The following is a 10,336-nucleotide window of genomic DNA, read 5'->3' on the forward strand; positions in this document are numbered from 1 at the left end:
GCAAGTGAAATCAATTTCATCTCAGAATTGTCTTATTTGAAATTGCTGAATGAATATAATATCACTATTATTATTACTTAGTATGTGCTAATGATTGCTTGTCGTTGATGGCGGCGATGCAAGTTGAGAAAATCAAGGAGCCCACATAAAGAAAGGAGCATAACTGCCCCTAGAAAATCGAGCCATCCACTCGGAATTACAGCAGATGGGGCGCTCGGATGGAAAGCGACTGGCATGCTGCTGAGTGGGCGAATTTGATTGGATGGAGGAATCGGGGATGAGTGTTTATTGACCCAGGTTGTACTAGAGTTTCACTTCCTCCCGGGTCGCCTCGCGCGGCGGCTCCGGAGGCGAACAAACCCTAGAAAAAGCACCCCGATCTCCTCTCCTCGACCGCTGCCGCCGCCGGGCGCCGGCGGTGGCCGCCGCGCCCAGCCGTGGAAGGCGGTGGGCGAGGGCGGCGCACCCCGACGGGCTCTCTACGCGCGGAGGGGGACGTCATCTGGGCGGCGTGGGAGGTGTGGGTGTCCGGCGGCGCGAGCTCGGAGGCGTTGGTCGGCGCATTGCGGAGGGGCTGGTGGTGCGGAGGAGCTCGGCGAGGAAGGAGGCAGCGGGCTACGGCAGAGAGAGGTGATGCGGCGGCGCGGCCTGGAGGCGGCGGCGCGAGCTCAAGGTCGTCGAGGTGCTGGCGCGGAGGAGGCTCGGCCTAGGAAGGAGTTCCTGGCCAGCAGAGGCCGGCCCCTCGCGCTACGGGCGCGCGACGGTGTTCCTCCGGTGGTGGTCGCCGTGGGAGTTGGAGGATGGTCGGGGCCCGATCTGGGCCTTTGCGGGCTCGATCTAGGGCTCTGAGGGCCTGATCTGGGCTGCAGGGAGGGACTGCGGCTGTTGGATGTTGCCTGGAGTTGGCGACAACCTTGGCCAACGTTCCTGCCTCGGACCGGAGGTGGGGAGGCTGTGGTTCCTTGCCGGGGTGGAGGAGGAGGATGGACCAGGCTCTCGGTCATGTGGGGTGTCGGAGGCCACGACGCTGCAATTCGACGGGTGGAGCTGCGGCGACGGCGGTGCGAGCTTCCTTGGACTGTGATGTCCCAACCCTCGAAGGCGTGGAGATGTAGATGATACGGATGAAAATCCTGCCTGGCTTTTGTTGGGCCGACGGCGACGGCACCGGAGGGTGTCGTTTTCCTTGTTGGAGGCGTCGCCGAGGTGCATCGACATCTTCCTCGCTCTCGCTTGGTGTTGGTAGTGTCTCCGGGTGAAAGCCTAGATTCGGAGTGGGATCGGCGTGATAGCGGCGTCTTCGTCGTCGCTTCTCTGTTGGGAGTATCACGTTTGGAGACACGGCTTGGAGGTCCTCCGGTGTTCGCCGCTGTCCAAGGCGGTTTCAGGGGCGCTATGCACGCCATTGCCGATGAGTCCAAGACAATGCTTTCTCGGGACTGACCAAATCCCGCCGTCTATCTTTTTTAGATGGTGCGTCGACAAGGAGAGTACCTCTTGGAGTTGTGTTATTTGGATGCGTTCGGCGCTGGTCGAGACACGGCTCTGTTGCCTAGCCTAGGACTAGTTCTTTCTTGTTGTTTGTGGTGTCGGTGGTGGCTGTCTTCGGACTGGCCGGTGTGGAGTTGTGCTACACTTGTTGTTCGCAACAAGGGGTAGTGTTCTTGTACTCAAACCTCTGCCTTCTATAAAAATATGGTACGTCTTTGGCGTACTCTCGAGTGTTTATTGACCCGCTCTTTATTTTTCCTTCTAAAATGATGCGAGACATTAATTAACCTGCCTCGCGAGGATGCGTATTTATTTTCGTCCCAAAATAAAGAGCTCCGCGATTTGTGGGGAGGTTGATTATGTGCTTTGATGGATGATTTTGGCTGGAGGTTGCCATTATTTTCTACCCAAAATGATGGCTGGCATAGTTAACTTGCCTTGTTATGCATGATGATTTTGGATTAGTATGCGTCCCAAAATCACGGTAACCACATTTCCCCTCCTCCCACCACTCACCATCGACCCACCAGAGAAGCGGCGCCGGCGCCGGCGTGCATCGGCCTCTCCGTGCGCGCGGCTCCGTCGAGCTCGCCCCGACCGCGTCGTGCGCGTGGCCGAGGGTCTGCGCTGCGGTGCTCCACGACGGCGGCGAGTTGCCGGCCACCAGGACGCGGCGGCGGCGGCGGGCCGTCGTCCGCCATCTCACCCGTTTGCGAGCCGAAGCAGGGGCGGCCAGCAGCGGAGAGGGATCCGTCCTGGGCGTCTCCTCCGGCGTGCTCGCCGGTAACGGCGGCCGCCCCGACGCGCGCAGCTGCAGGTACTCCTCCAACTAGTCCTCCTTGCTCTGTTTCCAGCGCCGCCCCTCCCGCGATTGGTTCCACCCATGACCCGCTCCTCTCTGCTAGGGTTTCCCGGCGCACAGGGACTCGGATCTTGGAGACACTGGATCGAGTTCGCTCATGAATAGCCCTGCACCTTTCTCTCTGTTTACACGCGCTGCAAATATTCAGTTACAGTGTACGCGGTTGAGGATCAGCCCATGAGTGTGCACGCAGTATTTGCTACTAGTTACTTTTTGATTGATTAGAGTTGTTCCTATCGCTCCAATACTACTAGTCCCTGACGAAGGACAAATTTATTTGTATACATGTGTAATGCAAACTGAGATCTGCCCGTGAGTGTTCCTGGTCAGGTGTGATTGACTACTAGCTAGATTCCTGTGACAACGTGTTTGGCTAGATGAGGGATGGGGAAAGGGAGTTTAGTAGTGGGAGTTGGGCAGGGGACTGGACATGGGAAGTTGAATTGTATTCCCATTCCTTTGTTTGGCGTGTAGGGGAATACCTGTTGGGAGTTGTTTTGTCTTTGCAACATGGGAAAGGCCTGTCATGGAAAAAACTACGTACACGATTCAGATTTTGTGGGTAAAGCCGGAGAAGTGCTACACGGGTAGAAGAAAAAGAAGCAGCTGATTTGCAAGGATTTATGCAGGAATTCAAATTGGAAGAGGAAGAACATGCCTACCTCAGCTGTACTCACTCCTGGCGTTTCCCTGCAGATCGAGAGGCAGTTGGCGGATTCATGGACAAAGAACGGTGCCGCTCCAGAGAAGGCTTATTTACGAGGATTTGCCCGCGTATTAGCTAGGATTTTCGCGGGATTTTCCGTCGCCTCTGATTGCGGGACGCGCGTAACGAACACATCTTCGATCGATCTGTGTTTCTTCGGTCAATTCCCTATTCCTGGCTGAATTACCAGGGGTCCCCCAGGGAAGAGTTTTGTGGGAGTTGGCTTCGTGAACTCCCAATCCTTTGCCCTCCTCAACTCCCATGTCCCCCAACCAAACGGTGGACTTTTAGTCTCCTAACCCTTAACTTCCCATTCCCTAGTTGTATTTACCCCCAACCAAACACGCTGTGAACTAATAAAGATCTGCTATTCCCGTGTAGACCTGCTGTTCACGTTTTCTCTCTGTTCCTTCGGCGCATAATAGCATTTGCTGTTCAATCTCGGTTTCACACTGAGAATCGCCGAAATTTCCTACTTGTACTAGCATGATCGCTCTGCTATAAGTCGTGAAACGCCGTTATGCTAGTTTTTTCATCATAAATGGTTGAGCTTTGGTTGCTGATCCGTGTTATGCCTGTCTCCATGTATTTATCCTGGCAATCCCAGTCTTGGAAAGGAATACAAAGTTCTATTATTATTTGGCATATATCAGACTCTGATCTGTCCATAAAATGCATTAGAAAATTTTAAACTGAATGTTTGTTTGTTGCTGATTCATTCTAGCTTGGTTGGTATTATTTCGCATGTCCTACAGATTACTTGTACTGCACTGCGCTATAAGTCTTGACATTAATATCTTCCTGAGCTTGTGTTTTTTTGTATGCTCATTAGGCGTGTTGTTCTTGTCATGCAGGTTCGAGGCCGTGATTCAGTTCGTCGGGCTGAACCCAATGATCTACTACGACGACACCCTCATCGGCACCATCACTCTTCTACAAGCAAGGATTAAGAGTCGCTTGAATTTCCCTCATGTGTACTGATGTTCCCCCCTAATATACAGCACCTTTTTGCTGTTTGGAGATTTTGCCAGGTGAAAATATTGAGCGTATTTGTTCTGGTGTAAGATTTTCCTGGGGAATCGAAAGATTGGGAAATACAATGGTCATCTTTTTACCTTTCTTGCTGTACATGTTCTTCTGACGATCTTCTTCTTTTTGAGATAATTGCTTTTGTTTTGAATTATGTGTTGTTTTCTTCAACCAGACTGGTTAGGTTTTCTTGCCGCTTTTAATTTTATCTTGTAAAATTTGAGCTTATAGGTAATATGGGCTTATGATGATTGTTGGCTAATTAGTAAAAGCTTCCTTTGACTTCATAGAAAGCTCTTTTCTGTTACTCTTGTCTTTGATTTGATTTAGCTGAACTATTATATTTGTTTCTTAAGGAATAATCTTAACTGTCCCTGGTTTTCTTATCATGGATTATTTACTTTACCATGATAAGCATTTAATCTCTAATTATGTAGGATCAGAATGCATTGAGATTTTTGTCTAACTGGACCTCTGTTTGGCAATGTTTGTGCAGGGTGAAAGTTTGGATACTGTTGGTGAAGGGCTTGAAATTCTGAAAAACATGGTAGGTGCTGATATAAATTCGGTTGCTTTTTTCTAGTTGAACGATGGTAGGAATCACATGAATTTTACTCTTGTGGTGCTTCCGGCTTCCCTGCTCCGTTTGCTATTTTGGTATATTCCAAGATGCATAATCTGAGATGATTCCTGTAGATTTTATTTCATGTGTTTCATTTGATGGTCATTATAATTACCAAACTTGCTAGATGCAGATTAATATTGTGAAGTATATATAGTCCATTAAAATCCTAATATTTTCTCGAACCGAACCAGTTCGAAAATGATTGCTATTCATTGAATCTTTGTGCTTGTGATTTGACATAATTTAATATTGATGCCTTTTTCTTGCTCCACTTTGTTTCTTGATTTAGCTGAACTAGTACATTTGTTGTTTCTTAAGGAATAATCTTAATTGTCCCTGGTTTCTGTATCATGGATTATTTAGATTACCATGATAAGTATCTGTACTTATGTAGGATCAGAATGCACATACATTTGTTTTTGGTTCCTTATTTAGTTTGGTATATGTACTTGAGCATCTCTGTGAGTATAGGTGCATGCACTGCTGGTATGATCCAATCGTCGCATGGTTCCGTTTGATCCAATCGTCGCGCGCTTCCGCGATCATGCTTGAACTATTGTGTACAATATCGTCGCCTTATTATTTTGCAGTCCTTTCGAAATATCTGTATTTGCTTTGCTTATCATGCTCTGTTTATTTTGTCCGAGGATAACGAGGAGGACTGAGCGACCGTAGTGGCCCCTTCTTCTTCGACTCCATGTCTTTTATGGGTTAGTATCTAGCTCCTCTATGATTTCCTAGTCTTGTGTAGTATTTATAGGCCTCAAATATAGGTGAAGTTTGCTTTCTTGGATATAGTGGATTCTGTCAAATGAAGCTTAAATTTATGGCAGATTTTCTTGACCTGTGCATATTTGGATGCCAAATGAGTTGGTCTTGTGCGACTTGGTCACTGTATTTGCTGCTATGTTATCAATGCGGATGTTTGAGAATTTAGAGGATTCCATGCCGAATTTTTTCGTGACCTGATGTAGCTGATTCATTAGCTCAAGGATGTGTTGGCAACCGTGTCTTTGTTTTCTATTGTGTTATCATCGCGGTTTGAGTAAATGATTAGTAGTGTGTTGTATTCAGGTTGCGGTACAAGAGCTAGAGCCCCAGGAAGCTGTCGGTTTAGAATGATTTAAGCCTCTACTCCATACATGCAATAGTTATCTCTGTTTTCCTGTTACAGATGGCTAGCCTGTAGAAGCATGTATTGCTGCTTGTTTCTCTCTGTATACTTGTACAAGTATCAATTGCAGTTTGTTGCAAATTCACAGAGGCTTGGTCCGTGCCTGTTTGGTTCAGTTGGCCTGATCTGTAGCTGTTTGTTCTATATCTGGTCTGCACCATTTTAAAAGATGTTGTGTTATTTTTATTTCAGACCTGATAGATTCTTCTACTTTATGTATTTGTGCATCCGTCTTCGGTAGGGTCTTGGCCTTGCGCACCGAAGTCCCTCGCAGACGTGCTTGGCGCTGGTAGCATCGGCTTGCCTCCGGGTGCTTAGGTAAAGCCATTCGGCTCGGTGGTGCATCAGGTAGACATCGATGTATGTATCTGTTTGAGCCCATTGATGGCTTAGAGTCTCCAGTTTTGTAGTTGATCATCTGCTAGTAGGGGAGCGAATGGCCGTCCTGGTGTTGAGGAGGCCTCGCTGGGGTGTTTGCGTTTGCGACGTTGGTGGTCGGGTGGCACTGCTGGCTGCTGTTTGGAAGATTGGAACGGCCACGGCATATTGTTTGCGACCTTGGTGGTCGGGGGATTCATTTGCGTGTTCATTTTGTTTGCTGACTTGCATGGGTGGGTAGTCTTGGCCTGAATGTACTAGAAAATCTGGGAACGCCATGTGGAAAATTGGAATGAATGGGCCTGTGTTGTTGTCTGGTTTTCGTGTGAAATAAAACTGATCTGCCCGTGTGAGTGTTCCTGGTCAGATGTGATTGACTACTAGCTAGATTCCTGTGAACTAATAAAGATCTGTTGTTCCCGTGTACTACTGCTGCTCAGGTTTTTTCTCTGTTCCTTCGGCGCATAATAGCATTTGCTGTTCAAGCTCGGCTTCACATCGAGAATTGAACTTTCCAACATGTACTAGCAGGATCGCTCTGCTATAAATCGTGAAACGCCATTATGATAGTTTTTTTCAGCATAATTGGTTCAACTTAGATTATATTGGTTGCTGATCCGTGTTATGCCTGTCTCCATGTATCTATCCTGGCAATCCCAGTCTTGGAAAGGAATACAAAGTTCCGTTATTATTTAGCATATCAAACTCTGATCTGTCCATAAAATGCATTAGAAAATTTTGAACTGAATGTTTGTTTGTTTGTTTCTGATGCATTATAGCTTGGTTGGTATTATTTCGCCTTTTCTACGGATTACTTGTACTGCACTGCGCTATAAATCTTGACATTAATGTGCTAATCTTCCTGAGCTTGTTTGTTTTTGTATGCTCATTAGGCGTGTTGTTATTGTTGTGCAGGTTCGAGGCCGTGATTCACTTTGCTGGAAAATCAATGGCGGCCCGTGCCCAGCAGCCCCCGCACGTCGGCGGTCCGGTCTGGGTAGGTCCGGCCGTACCAGCTCCGACGACGACGGCCTCCCTCGTCGGCAGGCTGCACGGCGTGAGATACCTCCTGCTGCTCCCGGCCGAAGGTGGGCTGGTCCGGTGAGACCCGGCTCCTCCAGGTGCGCCAGCGCTGCCTGGAAAGGGAGGCCGACCTCCCTTCTCCACACACCGACCACCTCCCTGCCACGAACTCCGAACTCCTGCTGTTGCATGCCGGTGAGCACCACCTCCCTTCTCCACCTCATCTATGTTGATGCTGGATTGCTGCGTTATTTTCCTTGCATGTATGTGGTTGTGGGGCAGAAACCATAGCTAGCTAGCTAGCTAGCTAGCTAGCTGTGTGCGACTTCCTCCACTCGGGCTACAAGAACGACAGACCGCCCGTCTTCCGCTGGGGTGTCGCCGTAAGGTTTCCTCCCGCGGCCCGCCCGTTTTCCGCCGATGAATCTGTCATGTTTTATTTGGTGCTGCCTAATGTGCTGCAAACCAATCGATGGTTCGAGTTAGTTTGGCATTGCAAGTGCTATGTAGTAGTAGTGCTAATGTGGTGCCAAGTTCATTGCTTTTGTTGAATTTTTCAACGAAGTTACGAGGCTGTGCCATCTGGTCCACAGATGATTAATTCGAACCTTGGATTGCAACGTCTTTAGCCCTGCAAATTGTTTAATTAAGCTTTGGCTTTCCTGCTGGGCTCAGTGTGAGGTTAGATTTTATACTGGATGGGTGGGGTCTCAGATGTGAGTACCGGCATGTTGCGGCTCTGGTATTTAACATTAGATGAAAGGTTCTTCTTCATTTAATATTTCTACTGCCGGTTTCCTCACTTGGTGTTCAAAGTCTTCTCCACTTGCTGTGTTGATTTTTAGACTCTGTATGAGTATAATATATTCGTATTGTACTAGGCCTAAATGCTTATATCATTGTCAGGAACTTCCACTTGCTAGAGTGGCTCATCTGCTTGCTAGTTTATTTCTTGATGGCCAGTCTGATCAACTTATTTAGACAGAATGTCGCTGCTGTAGTCTGAATCTGGTTGTTACATTTGGTAGGTAAGAAGAGGAAAGACACTATCTGCACTGTCCTTGCGCGCGGAGGACACTTATGAGGAGCCTAAAGTTAGGATGGAAAAGGTCGTAGGAAGAACCTGACGTGAAATATGGGAATCGTATCCGCACTCATCCAATTGGTGATACAGTTGAAGGCATTACTGAAAACTATTTGATGCCTTCTTGAAATGTGAGATTCTGCCCTTCAAGCTTTATTCCAACTTAATCCTCGTATATCCTCATGATCATTTGTGCATGCGCTGCATTGGAAGTCCACTCTGCTCATAGAATTTCTGGAATTACCGCATCTGCATTTTTTTGGTTGACACATCTGTCTGTTTATTTGAAGCTGTATTTAATCGTAACTTGTTTACTAATAACCACTCCTCGTAAAACTGAGCAGCATACTTCTTCATTATGGCCAGGCATTGCTAAATTGTCTTGCAGCCATCTAGTGATTTCTTCATTGTACATGGATTGATAAATTCATTGGTCTTGCATGGGCCTTACTCAATATTCCCAGATGGACTTCGTTCCTCTCCGACTTATTTCGGTTTCAAAGTAGTTCACTAGTAGTCCTAGAGTGTTTGCACTTATGTCACATGTGCTGATCTTGCAATTGAAATTATGTGGTGTTCAATGTTATTGTTTGTAGTAGTTTATCTATCTAATAATGAGGAGTGGCAATAATCTGGATACTTGTCTTTTCTAGCCATTTGTTCCTCCTTTGCTGATGCTACGCTTTTCTTTTGTGGTTGCTGTGAAAAGCCTTAGCTTAACTCATCTGTTCTTCAGGGTTCATGTTTGGGTCTGGTGGTGGTACAACCAGCCCAAGGCGGCGGTGGTGATGGCGAGGATGGATCAGGAAGGAGCCCACTCGGTCTGCGCCGGGGACGGGAACGATAACTACCCGCAGGTGCCTCCCGCTGCCTCTTCTGACCTATTTCAAGTAATAAAAATGAAAGCAATAATTGTCCTGCTGTACATGAACTCTAATTGGCAACTGTTTGGTTAGCTAATTGTGGATAATTCGCTACTGTTTTTATATATATTTTGGGTATGCTCTAGCGTCTAAAATAAATCAGTGACCTTGTTGTCGTTTCAGGGTATGATTACTGGCCACGTGTATTACTTCCTGGAAGATGTGAACCCTCCGGTGACTGGCCAGCATCCTGTGAAGACTCCTTTGTTCATCAAGACTGATGTTTGCTGACAACAATCTGGTGGTGGCTTGGCCAACCAACGCCGGGCTCGGTCCGGGTGCAAGGTTTGGTTCTATGGAGTATGGACCCACAGTTCCAATGATCACCCGATGTCCATGACATGCGACAGATCTAGGAAAGCGAATTCTTTTATTCCTTCATATTGTGAGGTTGTGCGATGCAAGGTCCGCGTGTACTTATGCATGCTAGATCATTGTTATTGTGCATAACGAAGATATGTGACTGGCAAGGACAACGACGAGCCAGTTTAGCTGTGACATGTAGCTGCTGCAGGTTAGTGCATCTGGGGGATAGGGGATGTCGTCATCGTATATGTGCCTTGGTCGTCGAACAATCTATATGCGCCTTATCAATTTCGTTGATGTTTCTTGTTCATTATTGTTTTACACCTCTTGTATATTTGAATGTCAAATTTGTTGTGTTGTGTGCACTCTAGCAAGTTTTTGATGTACAGTAAATACTTGCTATGTTATCATGATGTCTGAGAAAGAGACTTTCGAGCTGATGAACCTCTAGCTGATTAATTGGCTGAACTGCTAATGTGATTTTCCAAAGAAGATCCTGCTGATGTCCCTCGCGTATCTGACTTTTGATAAACAGCCAATTGTGCACGTTTGAGCTAGAAGAAACGATCAGTGACTTCTCATTCTCTCTGAGGCCCTTAATAATTTTAACATGTGAACATTCACATATCAAATAGTTCTCATACATGAATAAAAAACTCCTGCTTTTCCTTAATTTCAGTTTCAGCACGCACCAGGCAGGTAAACACCAAGGTTATTTTTGGTCAAAAAACAACT

At 47.0% G+C, this 10,336-nt stretch overlaps 1 long non-coding RNA gene across 3 annotated transcripts; it reads left to right on the top strand.

Moving 5' to 3' along the window:
* The first annotated feature begins 1,826 nt into the window (after positions 1-1,826).
* On the top strand, positions 1,827-10,039 carry LOC139838367 (uncharacterized). Of its 3 annotated transcripts, none has more exons than XR_011754579.1 (8): positions 1,827-2,308; positions 2,397-2,508; positions 3,914-4,090; positions 4,585-5,423; positions 7,181-7,483; positions 8,317-8,503; positions 9,109-9,229; positions 9,419-10,039. It is a non-coding gene; the product is annotated as an uncharacterized lncRNA (long non-coding RNA). The 3 variants fall into 3 exon arrangements; XR_011754580.1 differs by having other exon boundaries at positions 2,397-2,442; XR_011754581.1 differs by lacking the exon at positions 2,397-2,508 and having other exon boundaries at positions 1,828-2,308.
* The last annotated feature ends 297 nt before the right edge of the window (positions 10,040-10,336 follow it).

Source organism: Lolium perenne, chromosome 3 (assembly GCF_019359855.2).
Source record: "Lolium perenne isolate Kyuss_39 chromosome 3, Kyuss_2.0, whole genome shotgun sequence".
Classification (NCBI taxonomy): domain Eukaryota; kingdom Viridiplantae; phylum Streptophyta; class Magnoliopsida; order Poales; family Poaceae; genus Lolium; species Lolium perenne.